The sequence below is a fragment of the Lingula anatina genome, chromosome 7 (genome assembly GCF_051362555.1).
Source record: "Lingula anatina isolate TDL-2025a chromosome 7, LinAna3.0, whole genome shotgun sequence".
NCBI lineage: Eukaryota > Metazoa > Brachiopoda > Lingulata > Lingulida > Lingulidae > Lingula > Lingula anatina.
In genome coordinates, this window is record NC_141773.1 from 8,085,237 (window position 1) to 8,099,621 (window position 14,385).

Below are 14,385 nucleotides of genomic sequence, written 5' to 3' on the forward strand. Positions count from 1 at the left end.
TGACTTGACAATTAGCAAAGAAGCTGCTTTGTCAGATAAGAAGGCTCTTGAAACGACTGCACGATGAAGTTACGACCGCATGACGAAGGACTCATAAATGGGTTTTCAAGAAAGAGGTGATTTGATACATATTTTACTGTTAATGAAAGTTGACATTAATCCTCAAGGAATTCTAGGTAATTCCAGGAAACACCTCAACATTTTCTAACAATTAAGTTCTTACCGGTAATAAACCATAATGTTAACATACATGTACTACACAACACAATGGCATTTGTTAGACAAACGCTCAATATACTCTTCCAAAATGCAGTGCACCTGATGTATGTGGATCATCTGTGTGATTGTCCACGAAGTTCACAACTTAAACTTTCATAGAATTCCAGATGCGTGGGTTTGGCTACGAGAGAGAAAGAGAGAGAGAGAGAGAGAGAGAGAGATCCTTACATTATATCTGAACCTCTTACCTAATAGCATCCAAAACTGTAATTGCTCTAGTAGAGAAGGATATATCCCAGATATTTCGTCGTATGGCTCTATATGTCAGGGAGATCCTATATATCTGATGGACCGCAGTGCAGCCTATATGTACGCTGTTGAGCGCAGTAGTTCTTGTCCCGGACCATTCATCTTGTTGACAGTGAGAGAAAATCATCAATATTAAGGTGAGAAATGGCGGGCTAAAGGTGAGAAAAGCGTGTCATTTCCTCTTGATCTGGGCGCCTGCACGACGCAAGGGGTGTCCAACGAAGATTGAAGAGATATGATAATATTCAGCTTTCAAAACAGACGTTCAGATTTGCTAAGAATGTCCACAAAAATATTCAAACAAACTAGAACTACAGCAAACTCATGGCTCTGTCGAATTTGATTATGACACAATCTACACCCCATGCATTCAGCCAGACCATTGGGAAGCAATGGCAACTGGTACAGCAGTCAAATGGAGCTGAATCACCACCCATAACATATGTATATAGTAGTAAATGTAAACATCAGATACCAACAAATTGTCCTCTTGCCTGGCAATAATCATCCCTAGATACCTATTGATATAGCCTAATGAAAGACGAGGCAACTGTACAATTGAACTCGACAGCCCGCATTAGGCTGCTATTCAGTAGATGTAATGGCCAGTTAAGAACATAAATGACAAACCCTTAAAGAAGACAGTCAGAACCAAGGTACGGACATCTCTCTGGGAACCCCATTGAATGGATGAAATAAAGGTTTTATCAACACCACAACAATGAACACAAAGAGCTAAGCTTTAAAATGTATCTAGAATGGACAACCCCGTAGGTCAACTTTACCATGACCGGGTCTGCATTGTTAGGCCTTCTCTTCTTAGAATGCGATTGGAGACGCCATTGTCTTCAGGATTTGTGTGACCCAGGGGCGACAGATTCCTACGTGTATAGTGGTTACCCAATAATCAAGCCAATGAGGTACCACATCCCCACGACAAAAATATTTGCCCCATGTTTCCTCCATCTGTCGTTTCTCTTTCAACGCTAAATAAGTTATCGTAATAATGCATCTATGAAGACCTGTTTAAAAGATGTAAAGTTTACTAATCTTCATAGAGGTATCATTTTGACAACTTATTTATTTCTTAAAGATCTATACTGTGATTTGATATGAAACGTTTTTTACACTAAAAAAGCAAATCCATAATGTTTTACTCGATTTTCCAATCTTATACTTCTTTTCTCTGCAACGAGATAGTTTCTGGTTGCATGTATTTCATATATATTTAAATACCTTCATAAACACAAGGGTTCTCATTATAAACCGCTATAAACGTATATAAACGATGGGTGCATAGCATATGGCTATTTCTGCTCGTTTACTCATTTTAGAACGATACTTGTTACAAAATCGATGTTTTGACATGCACTGTCGTCATCATCCATATCCACTAACATAAGTTTATAGCATGCACCGCATAATGAGATTACTTCGAAGATTACGTTCAATACATTGATACTTAAATTGCCCCTATCCGTAGCGGAACAATCTATTCCATTTAACTTCGAACATTAATTATTCCATCCCAAGAAACATATCAGGGGTCAAATACAAAGCTCTGTGGAGGCCATAAACAATCAGATGATTATATTTTCTTATATCGTACTTTTTGTAATTTTTGCTACCATAAGAAGCCATCATTTCCCTCGCAAGTTTGGAGTAATTAGGGTATAGTTAGATTAAAAAACATGTATGCGTGCATTACCACCCTCAGATGGCCAAATTGTCTGAAGATTGTATGTTGATTTCGTTGCTATAGGAAATAATGCATCACAGTGTCTATGTTATAAATTGTCAATTGTTGAGGACGGTTGCAAGTCACGTACGTGATACATCTATATTTCTGCGTACTTAGAGCACCACAAAACTGTTCCAGCTAAGATAACATGGTAAAAAAAACTCACTGGGCTGTCACCGTAACCAGTCCCTATAATCCCGCTAACAGGATATATCGATACTTACACTTAAACAGTTTCGCTCATTTGTAAATACACCATGTACTACTACGTGATATTATAACATACTACACGGTGAAAATCAAAATGACAAAAAAGGATGCTTACCGAACATACAAATTGGTAACAGGAATCAAACATACGTTAATGGCCGTCCCATTTAGCTGCTTAATACTAAATTCAGAGTCATCCATCACGTATTCAAAACAAATCATCTATTTCAATTATTGGATCGTTTACATAATGTGGTCGACGTGTGGTGCGTTGTCCTTGTGACCTAAATTAAATATAAGTATGCAGAAGGCGTAATCCAATAAACCACAAAGTGATTTAACGGATTCGTGATTATATCATTATTGGAGCTAATATCCTGTGTAATTAGCACGGTGATGATGTATTCATACCATTATTGTAGGGATTCAATGATTAGTCACGAAAAGAGACAATTGTATCTGGTTGCGCGGCTTTCATTTAGGACACCAATTATACTTGAGTCGCTTCGGTTTTTTAAAGTAAGCATAAAGTGACATATGCTGTCAAAAGTGTTTCCAGATAATAAGCTCCACGAATTTGATTGCTTCAATGTAAATTGAATCTAGAGTTTAATAAAGTACATTACATCTTATCTAAATGTTTCATTTTGCTTCTAAAAATTGATGCTGAAATTAGGTAAAGAAGTGCAATACCAGAATAATAAATTCGGTTGTGACCATTTGACAAAATAAACGAAAACGTTTGTATTAATATATTCACAAAATTAATAAACCAACCAACGAACTAAGACGGCTAGAAGCATTAAGAAGATAAAAGAAGAGCAATTTGTTACGAACACATGGTTTCTTGATACATGGGGCACATTAACATAAGTGTACTGTTTTGTGAGCTGGGATCCCTGATGAGATAACGGACAAGCTAGGGAATCTAAATATCAAAGAACTAGGATGCAAATAAATTTACATGGCTCATTGATGACTTGCAGGCAGCAGGCAACTCTTTCCAAATCGGATTGATCTCGTCTTATCAGTTGGGCGTGTTACAAGAGTCGGTTCCAACAACCGCGGTAAATCTGAATAGCTTCCATTTATGGATTTTTTTACTGCTGAGACCAAGGAAAGTAGAAACAAGACACATCCATTTGCCCCAAGTGAGACAATTTCACGGGTGAACGCCTCTGTGAGGAGAGATGAAGGAAACCCACAAGAAACAGATTCAGACAAAAGATTCAAATGCTAGAGACAGACAGCTTTTATAAGGCCTCTTACGCCAGACTTAAATGTCAGTCATTACTGTAATAGTTTTCGACAATGCAGTCAGCTATTTTTCTTTCTGTTGGTTTCTGTTGGGTTGCCTCTCGGATGCTTTTCATCTTACCCTAATTTGCAGATTCTAACTTTCTCATAATTCACATATTGATGTTCGTGCCCGGGTTTTGATGGTGAAACTGATTCCCAAGAGCTGTCTGCACAATGTTCCTTTGGAAGAAGCTGTAATGAATACTTTGATTTCTGCGACATTCTGCTGTAACTCCTTGACGGTTGCCATGATGGAATTCGCGCGGCGCACTGCACCACGTACGTAATAAGAGCAGAAAACCAGACAAAATGTCCCCAAAGGAATATATGAAACCGTAAGAAAGATCTGCTTTTTCGGTCAATTAATCCTCTTTATAAAGGCTATTAATCTCTTAATATCACATCAGCGACGACCCGACCAGTTAAGTCGATTTAATTCTGTAACGTCTAATGGTTGATCATCTATTGGAAGCAAATGCGCTGTGATATGTTTAAAGGTAAAGAAGGCGGGCAGACGGGTAGGCGGAATGTTGCACTTGATAAGAATATATAAGCTCTCGTTCTCGATTATTCTACCTTTGAGTGAATATCAAATTAACAAACACGTTTATTTTTATCATTTTCTATGTTATGCTTTTGAAGTTTCGCTTATTTTGATGTACGAGTATAATTCTTACCAGCTCCGCCAAAATTGCCCTTCCCAGGAGAACTCGTATGTCGATTTTTTTTTTCAAATAAACCGATTAAGCTATATAAAACATGACATATCTAAATTACAAATCAGAGATCAATGACAGACCTGTTCTATTATGAAACAAACCATTAATCCATTCAACAAGAAAGAGCAAGATTTTACTGACTCAAGTTGCAATTTCGTGGTGCTGCAAAAAACAAGATATGATTGGAGTGAACGATAATCGGTATACTGGAATCACGCTGCATGTGGAAGATCGAGGTCCGCGGAAATATGAGAAATATGATACTCCTTCAAAGATTTATTTTAAAAATTGCGTAAGCAACATATAGATGTACACATTCTATAGCTTCAATGGGACCATTTTTTATGAATGTCGCATACAAAGTTGGCATTATGTTCATGCATAACAGTTGGTCGTACTCGTTAAGAAAATTAATACTGCAGTTTTCAAGACAAGAACATGTTGTTAATACACACAAACACACACTCCATCACTCACTTATTCCGCACATCATTTTGCAAGATGCGCTAAACCGTCACATTTTTTATAATCATTTTTAAAAGGTTTATATATAATGAAGTATTATAAATTCATGCGGATATATATACAAACAATTACAATATGCTTAGTGACTTAAAATTTTCATATGACAAATGTATATTATGTGTGTGTGTGTGCGTGCGTGCGTGCGTGCGTGTGTGTGCGTGCGTGTGTGTGTGCGCGTGCGTGTGTGTGTGTGTGTGTGTGTGTGTGCGTGCGTGCGTGCGTGCGTGCGTGTTTGTGTGTGTTATGAACACAAGGAGACATCAGCGTAGTACAGCTGTAAATGTTTACTGTACCTCAATCTCAGATTGTAGGTGCGGATCTTCTTTCAGGTCAGATAGTTTGGGACATCTGCAAACGAAAAATAAATGTTTAAATATTAGTATATATATATATATATATATATATATCTGCACGACCACGATACTGGGTAACAGCACTGGGTGATCATCTTTGAAAGTCTGTCAAAATATTCCTACGCGTTGGATTACAAGGGGGGGGTGCTTTTCTGTGAAAGGGTTTTGATTTGTCTTATAAAAACAAACAATTTTGTGTTTCCGAACATAGTTGTGTATTTCAAACTTTGTAATTCTTATTCGAAAATGACACTAAAAAGCGCTTAAATCTGGGACTTTGTACCTATCGAAATGGACCGGTCCAATTAAGTATAGCGCTTGTGTAAAAAGGGCCTGCGCACTTTCGTAACAATTGTAATCTCTGTTAATCCAATAAAGTTGAAACTGAATAAGGCGAATCGTATTGTGTCCTATAAGACGTTTTCTCTAGACAAATCCAAGTTAAAGAAATCGAATAATTCATGATTATAGCTCTTTATTAAGATTCCAATCTTGAATAGATTTTCACATTTCTTAAAATATCCGAGATCTAAAACAATATCAATGCATCTATAAATAACATCTCAAAAATATTATGCCTTGCATTAACTTAACAAACACATTTTAATGTCATACAACTTTTTGCTCTCCAACAATATATTTTTAGGATGCAATATACCGTTGATATCCACTAACTTTATACAGTTTTAAACGTCTTCATTTTGATAAATGACAATTTTAACACCAAGCCCCTTTTCATGCAAAAGCAAAGCTTCGGTGAGCCTTTGAACAGAAAGTGGCACATAAATGACATTATCTCTGAAGCGAGAGCCCTGACAGTGCCAGACCAATACATGATTGACAATCTACTCCCTCTGGACAAATAAGTATTTTTAGTTTGCGTATTGTTTTTTACGGCAAAATTGTTTGAAAGGCATTTTTCGTACCTATGGACTTACTAGTTCGAAATCCGACTTTCAAAACGTACGGTTTGAACAGCGGCTGTCGCGCTAGCGGCTCACAGAATCCCAAATCATGAGACCTTTTCAGCAAATTCGCTAAATGAATTTCCCCAAAATATTTCTTCCCAGAAAACAGACGCGCCTTAATAAGGTTAAGCAAGGGGCCAACTTTTGACCTTGGTTTTCTGCTCATATGCCCTGGTGGGATTATATTAATCGAGCGGATTATTTTGGATTAATGGAAACGGACTCTGATGGTTTACAACGTGATAATTAATGGACACTTTTCTCGATTGGCTGTTCACGAGGGAATACACAGTATCTAATTACTGGGAATGTTTAATCCTGCCAAGGAGTGACTAAAGGATACTTGAATGTACGTGTACCAGCAATCGTGAAGTGACAGAACAGTACGACGTGTTTCAATAGGCGTAAAGTGGGTCCTAGAGGAGTCAACAAACGCATTACTGAAATTTGACCACGAGACCCTGGGGCTTTGTCGGCAGCAGTTTGGGATTGGAAATAAGCATTGTGTTAATGATGAGAGTCCGAGTTAGAAAGAGTGAGAGAATAAATAATTTTTCGTGGATTTTATCGAATACCTTACACTTGATTTTTTTTTTTATTTTAGCTTTCTTCCCAACTGGACAAACAGTTTTTGTAGAGGAATATATGCTGCGGTGCGCGTTTGCTTCTGTATTATAATATGTCGTAGATTTTTAGTGACCGGTGTATTTGAGGTAAAGGGGTTGTTGCCAGAAAACCGACATTAAATGTAAAACTTTAAGCCACAGTGCCAACATATATTCCGTTTCACCTCATAATCCATATGACACTATTGTCACCTGGTTACCATGAGGAGATGATTCTTTCAAACATATATCACATTGTTTTGAGTCATTTTCGTAAACCAGTAAACCAAGTATTTCACATGTACCCAAGCATCTAGTAGAAAGTGTTATAGCAACAATGTATCAATACTAAACATATATGCATTTGTTATCTTTATACCATTACACATAATCAATAAGGATTTGATCGGGCTTGGGCGACTCGTTATACACAGGCAAGAACAGATATGTTATCTCCCTTGAATGTTAAGAACCAAACACAATGCGCTCATCAGTACGCGGATGGTCTTTGCTTACTGGAATAATATCTGGCTAAACTGAGTATATAGACAGAGTCGGCGGGAAATCGAAAAGCAAGTGTGTACTTGACAAACAGTCTTTGTAGGGAGGTAGTGATGCCAGTACTCCGTGCAAACACTTGCTTGGTCAATGTTCTATTTAAGTGGGTTTTTGGTGGCAATATTGATAGTCTTCACGGCTTATTTACGGTTTATCCATAACTGTATACGTTCTCGTTCAACTACATTTGTAGCAAGTCAGACTTATAAAATGTAGTTTTTGCTTAATTTTATTTTTATTTTTTTTTATCCAGGTACATGTATTCCTGGGAAGGGAGAGCGATTCAGTAAACTGGGGTTGCGCTAGCGCTCCACAATTTCGTGAAATGCAAAGCCATATTGAAAAAAAAATTAAATGAGCAACATTTTTTGGCATATATGGCCGAGACAGAAGCTCCTCTTAAAGCGCATGAAAAGCATTTTAAAGAGTGACGAAAATCAGATACACACATTTACGGTTATAACCGGTAGAATGGTATACGAACGTAGATCGCAACACAAAGATTAAGCTTACGTGTTAATACATATAGTGAAGGTCAATCCAACATAATCAGAAAGTTGACCATGCTGTACCCTATACAAACCACTGACTTGGGCTGAGGTCGCCCATTGACTAGGTTTAAACCTAAGCTAGGATAATTGCCCTCCACCTTCGGCAACTATCGGTATTAGTTGAATCATACGTTTTAATGCGACTCTAAAAAACTGGCTCATTACCTTGGCCAAGGAGGCTGTTTTCTGCCTTCTCTGTCACCAGCAATGGAGGTATTCTTAACTAGGAAATGTATCAGTCCCCGGCCATTGGAGGAGTTCTGCGTTCTTTGGGTGCTTTTTTAGTTCTTAATTCCTTTTAATGTATAAAGCTTTCTGAACTTTTTATGCATAAAGCCTTTCAGAACTCAAATTATTATTAGCAAACAGATATAAACTGGAAATTGATCTACCATACCAATATCGCAAAAGTTTCCACCCAAATGATCCGATCAGTGCATTAGCTACAGTTAAGTTCCAGTTGGTTTGAAAGCTTCCAATTATAATATTTTCTCTACGATTTAAGGAACAACGCTCAACTTCAAGGGATACGTCTCCCCAGCAAAGGAACATATTGGAGTGCTTATCTTCAAACTGCTTGAGACTAAACAATTTTAGCACTTTCCAAAATCACCAATACTGTAGTGAAAATGCATTGCGCCTGAATATGAATCTGAGTTGTAGTATGAAATTGTTGTTTGGAATTTGACTTAAATTTCTCGTTTGGCTTCGAATTGATTTGGTTGATTTCTGCATTGGGCGAAAACGAAAAAAAGAAAATATTTGGACTCTATCTATGAAAACTGCATTATGTTAAAATGCAGCATCTCTGAAAGTATTGCATTGGAAAACTGGCACGGACTGGTGATATCTTAAAGTAGAAGACATTAATTGTTAACTATGCAAATTCACCTCCAGGTAACATTTACATCCTCAAGACACGATCAACAACACGACAGAGACAGTACGACTAGATCAATGTTACCCAAAACCACAAACCTAGAACCAGCTAATAGAAAAGCAGTTACCACAAATGCGTTGGTTGTATCATTACAGAGACATTTTTCAGAAGTCCCCTTAAACTTGCTATAGTTAAGCTGTTGTATTACTGGCAATCGAAGTGTTAACGTCTTAACGCCCGACGGATTTATGGTGCTTAGCTTAATTGTTTCATATTCCGCTTTAATGTTCTGGCGCCTAAAACATTTGCTCTTTCAAGAACGTGTTTAAAACATTTGCTCTTAAATGTGTTAGATGTTGCCAGGTGTTATAACAGTCCCATCGTGGTGTGATTGACCTTGAATAATGTTTTTGATTATTTTATTAATTAAATAATTAATTAATTTTTTTTTTTTTGGGGGGGGGTAATTTCAGGCTCCTTTTTATTTACTTTTTAATTTACACTCTTCCAATCACACCAAATATAATTAAATTATCAAAATTTAGAGGATTTCTCATTAAACGCACTTATAAATAAAACAAGTAGTTGTATTATTTGTGTGTCGCGGCCATTCACCTTTCCACAGAAAGTAACGCCCATTTTCGCTGCGTCACCGGAAATAGGCATGAAATGGGTTAACCGGGCATGCGCGTCACTATCTGCGGAAAGGCGAATTGTATTTATATGGTTCCTATGGGAATGCAGAGATACCAACTGGAAAAGTTATTTACTGATTTTGATGAAATTTTCAGGAACTGTCAGAAGTGGGCCAAGGAACAGATGATTAGTTTTTGGTGATGATCTGGATCAATAATCAATCAATAATCAATAATAATCAAAAAGTGCTGTCTTGGCGGAGGTCTGCGCTCTCGGAGAGCTTTTCTAGTCAATAGTGTTTTGATTTGGATATTTGAGACAGGACGTTAGCTGACAGTGGCGCAAATTTTCAAAGTCGCTTTTATCCGGAAGATTTGATTACCCGTACGAGGGACCGGGAGATTCGTTCTGTATCCGACAGCTGACATGGGAATAACACGAGGTGACCGTCCCATTATATTATATGTCTCTCTGATTATTACAGGGCCACGGTGAGCCACGCAACACTCCTTTAGTTATGAACGTACATATATCTCCTTCGTTCGCTCTCTCCACCCACATGCCACCTACTCAATAAAAACATGTCAACTAAAACGACAGGAAATCAAGCAATCATCTATCCACGTGTCTTACAAATTAGAACGTAAACTGTCTCTATCAACTGTTCCTATCATTGTAGACCACTTGAAAAATTTAGGAGGTCTCCATCGGTTATTTAATGTTATGAAGAGCAAGAGTAAGTTTCCATTGCTCAGAAGAAACATCATAAGGTACACACTTCCCCTTAAATACTTTATCAATCATTTAGTAATCTGTTATGCTAATTATACATCTAACTGTGATATCCGATATTCCTGCTTTCGAAAGATGATGCACAATGCTGTGAGTAATAACATGAAGAACTGCTGTATGTGATTAGCGTATCTCAATAATTGACCGTAGATTAATACAAGGCAATGAACCTGACAAATTACCGCGTTAGATAGTTAGTTTACCCTAATGTGTCAGTATAATACAAAATCGACTGTAAGAAATTACTTTATGATTAAATACTGACGTTTCCCCGTAAGGTGCGTGTCAAAATGTCGCTTTGGCGATTTCATGTAGAAAAACATAAATGATGAAGAGTCAAATAGTAATTAAGGAATTAGGAAAAGTCAACAATAAACTTATTATCTTTTTTATATTTGACAAAGGAAATTACTTCAGCTATGGGCTTAATTACCATACATTTCTTATGTTATGTGTCATTGCCACGACTTTGGGGACACAAACAACGGACGTGAGAATAATAACTGGGTAATTGCATACTTAAAAGCGTGATCAGTACGTACGAACGTGTGCCAGCCGCTATCGGTTTTGGCAATTATATGACGAAATTATGGATTCAAAATCTGCATCATCTTTCCATGGAACGGCTCATTACCGTAAGTGTCAGACGATAAAACAATTTCCTAATTGTCAAGTTAACGACTGCAGATCAATACCATAAATTAGCAGATATGTGTTCATGTACTTTTCTTTTTCTTTTTTTTTCCTGATTCCCGTATCGTTAGTTTGTGGTATTCTACACTCGACAATTGAGTTTTCTTGGTTTTTATACGATTTAAAAAAGCCCCCGAGCATTTCCAATGTAATAAAAAGTGCAAGAAAGTACTTTACACGGCAAATTCAAACTTGCAATGCTTATGCACCGGGAAAAAAACATTTAGAAAAAAAATATGGATGTTTTATTGCAGGCCCAGCCAAAGTAACATAGTTATGTCAACTTCATATCTTATCCTTGTTGGGAAATGCCCTTAAAAACAGCTAATGGGGTGCGCTTATTGTTTTACAATGACCAAGTGATACAAAAATGACAGAAGATACACCAATATGGCCAAACATGCTGCTACATACCCTGTATAGCAGATTTGGGTGGAATATCATTTGTTTCATTTGTTCCATTGTATTAATCATGCTCTTCCTTTAAAATCCATCATTTTCTTCTCTTTCTTTTTCATTTGGACGTGTATGCAAGGGTGTTTGGTTAGAAAATGTATATTATCTCACCATGACTAGTTTCCGTGCGTCCTAAATGTATGCTCTGTAGCAAATAAACCGGAAATGCTATGGCACAATTGTTCCCTGGTTTAGAAACTGCCAGGACAACATCAACTACGTAACCGTCTCTAATTGCCTACACAATTGAAGTGTTAGTCAGTGTACTGACAACTACAGTGTATTGTTTAAATGGCTCCACGCCCACCATTGCATCACCTTACAAAGCTCTTGACACGTACCCAACAATCCATCGTCAAATGTAAAAAAATGGGTTCGTGTTTACTGGAGAAATGCTAATTACATTTAATTCACCCAATTATCACGCATGTGAGGTAATCTCAATTGACAGTAAATGAAATCAATTAGAGTCACATTTGTAATGCTTTGTCAGCGTCATCTGAATATACATGTACATGTACATGTAACAGCCGTGTATTGGCGACTTTTTATACAAAACCTGTGCGTGCTGTATTACTCTATCCAGAGTACGCCGCCCGAGCACCTAACCTACAAAGTGCTCTCACGAGTCTACCTTAGAGCGAAACAATCAGGTGTGAGTGTCAATTGACCCTTGAGTCTTCGATTTTTATATTTAGTAAAAGTTGTTCATATTGAATAAGCCACTCAGTGGATGGTGTTAGCTTTGCAAATGCTCTTTAGGCTGTCTCTGTTTTGAGACAGACTGTGGTTGGGAGCAACACAAAAGGTAGTGAAATTTATCCCAATTTTTGTTACAGAACACTATAGGATAACTAACCAGCTACATTGTCACGCCTTTTATATCATACTGAAGTATGTGGATGGCGTGAAACGTTCATGGGATCCAGAATAGAATAGCCCTAACTGCATGTGAAACATTAAATCACATATACAGAATACAGATGTGTTGGTGTGCCACCTTAACTGTGATGTATCCATTATACAAGCAAACAGATATTCCTAATAATGAAATGGATTTGTATTAGACAATTTAGCAACAAGATTAAGTCAAAGCCAAGACCAATCGCGAAGCTGCATACTTGTTACGCCTGCATCAGCCGTCTGAAAATGTTATTAGATCACTACCTGACAACAGAGATGCTAAGACAAATAAATGTCAGGGAAACAAAGTATCGACATGTCTTTTTGAAACAACACGTACAAGACCATTAACCTTTAACTTTCACATTATCACTGGACTCTTTCAAACGCACTGTGAACGTATCCGTTTCGTTTAACAATTGCTCCCATTTATTTCATCGTGTTTGTCTACGTACTCGATACTTAATGTTATTCTTATTTACCTTTGTCGAATAGATCCAAACCGTTGCTTTGTATGGAAGAAGCAAGCTCTGCTTGGTGTAGAAAATATATCCCAATATCATCATCCACCTGACAGACACGGCGCCATTTTATTGAACTTCACTTTTGAAAAAACCTTGGTGATTATATTTCAAATGAGCGACACTTGTATTTCCAGTTCAGTTTTGTATTGATGACATTGTCTTGCTGACACCAAAATGACGTCCTGGAATGTCAGTCATCTGTCGTATTTCGCTTTTCCAGAAAGCAGTCGTTCCACATCCATGGGACGTCTATCGCACGCAATTCACAACTTACGAATAATAATGAGCCACCGCGGCGTAAACACATTCTGTTTTTTTACGATTTTATCGTTATTTAAATAACAAAATATCATTTTCAAGTATATTATGCCCAAGCATATTCTCTCAAACTGTGTAGGCGTCAGTCCTCTAATAGTATGAACAATGTTAACGCCGCACGTCGTTGCATACCCTCGCCCTGGCCTGCGGAGTCTACATCTGACCGTTCTGCTCAAAGACCAGCTCCAGCTACTCTAACCAGCCGCGTGTGTAACCTCATTAAAGCCAATCGATTGATCGCAATGAAATGTACATTCAGGACTCATTGAAACCTTTCTACCAGGGGCTCCATACAATATGACAGTGATCTGCGCTTTGTTGTTTCTAATTAAACAAGCGCAACGCTCGACGTGCCGGTAATTATGGAAAACAAACATCAGTTGTACTGACTACCGCAGCGCGAGGTCGGATCGTGGGCACGCCGGCGCGCGTGGCGGGTTCATCGATCCGACGCAAAAGAGCCGACGAAGGCGCGGCTTCCGGACCTAAAAGCCTATTTGCTTGTTACACTATTGCATTTGTACACATTGCTAATCCTCTCACATTGAGGCGCAAAATTGCTTTTGGCACGTTGTATCAATTGTGGCATTTAGGACTAAAGTGCGGTGACAATTGTAGAAAAAAAACACTATCTCGCAGCCACAAAAAGGCATCCGTTAGTAATTGAAATGCTAAACAAGTGGACATCGATGTTGCAAGTGATGGCAATACTGACCATGTTTTATGGTATCTTTTTCCAATATGTCCCATCGACCGTTAACTTCATTCTGCTGCATTTTTCTTGGATACGTAGTAAGAAAGAGGGCAAGAAGGGACGGGGCATTAAATAAAAAGGGCAATAGCTGCAATGTATGACGTGTGCGCGCACGCGCACGCGCGCGCGTGTGTGTGTGTGTGTGCGTTTTTTTTTTTTCTTTTTTTATCATAACTAAATCGTAGGTGTCACTGAACTAATGACTTTCTTCAATTTCCAAAGAAATATGAAATGGGCAAAAAAGTACCAAACTTCAGACTTTGATTAATTTAATTGAAGAAAATCCTCTTTCTACTACATCATCGTATCACTTCTGGCATTGCCCTTAGTCGGGTACATGTTTTTTGGGGCAGATGCCTTTTGAATAATGTA

The 14,385-nt window shown here is 37.8% G+C and overlaps 1 protein-coding gene across 4 annotated transcripts in view; it reads right to left on the minus strand.

Annotated features, from left to right (window-relative positions):
• LOC106155855 (muscarinic acetylcholine receptor gar-2) overlaps window positions 1-14,385 on the minus strand; it is a 64,021-nt gene that overhangs the window by 32,206 nt on the left and 17,430 nt on the right. For 2 of the 4 annotated variants that reach the window (XM_087017976.1, XM_087017978.1), the window contains exon 2: window positions 5,316-5,370. The gene's annotated coding sequence lies outside the window, so the exon portion shown is untranslated. Of the gene's footprint in view, window positions 1-2,594; window positions 2,727-5,315; window positions 5,371-12,899; window positions 13,862-14,385 lie in introns of those variants that run through there. The other 2 variants (XM_087017979.1, XM_013530870.2) reach the window with 2 other exon arrangements.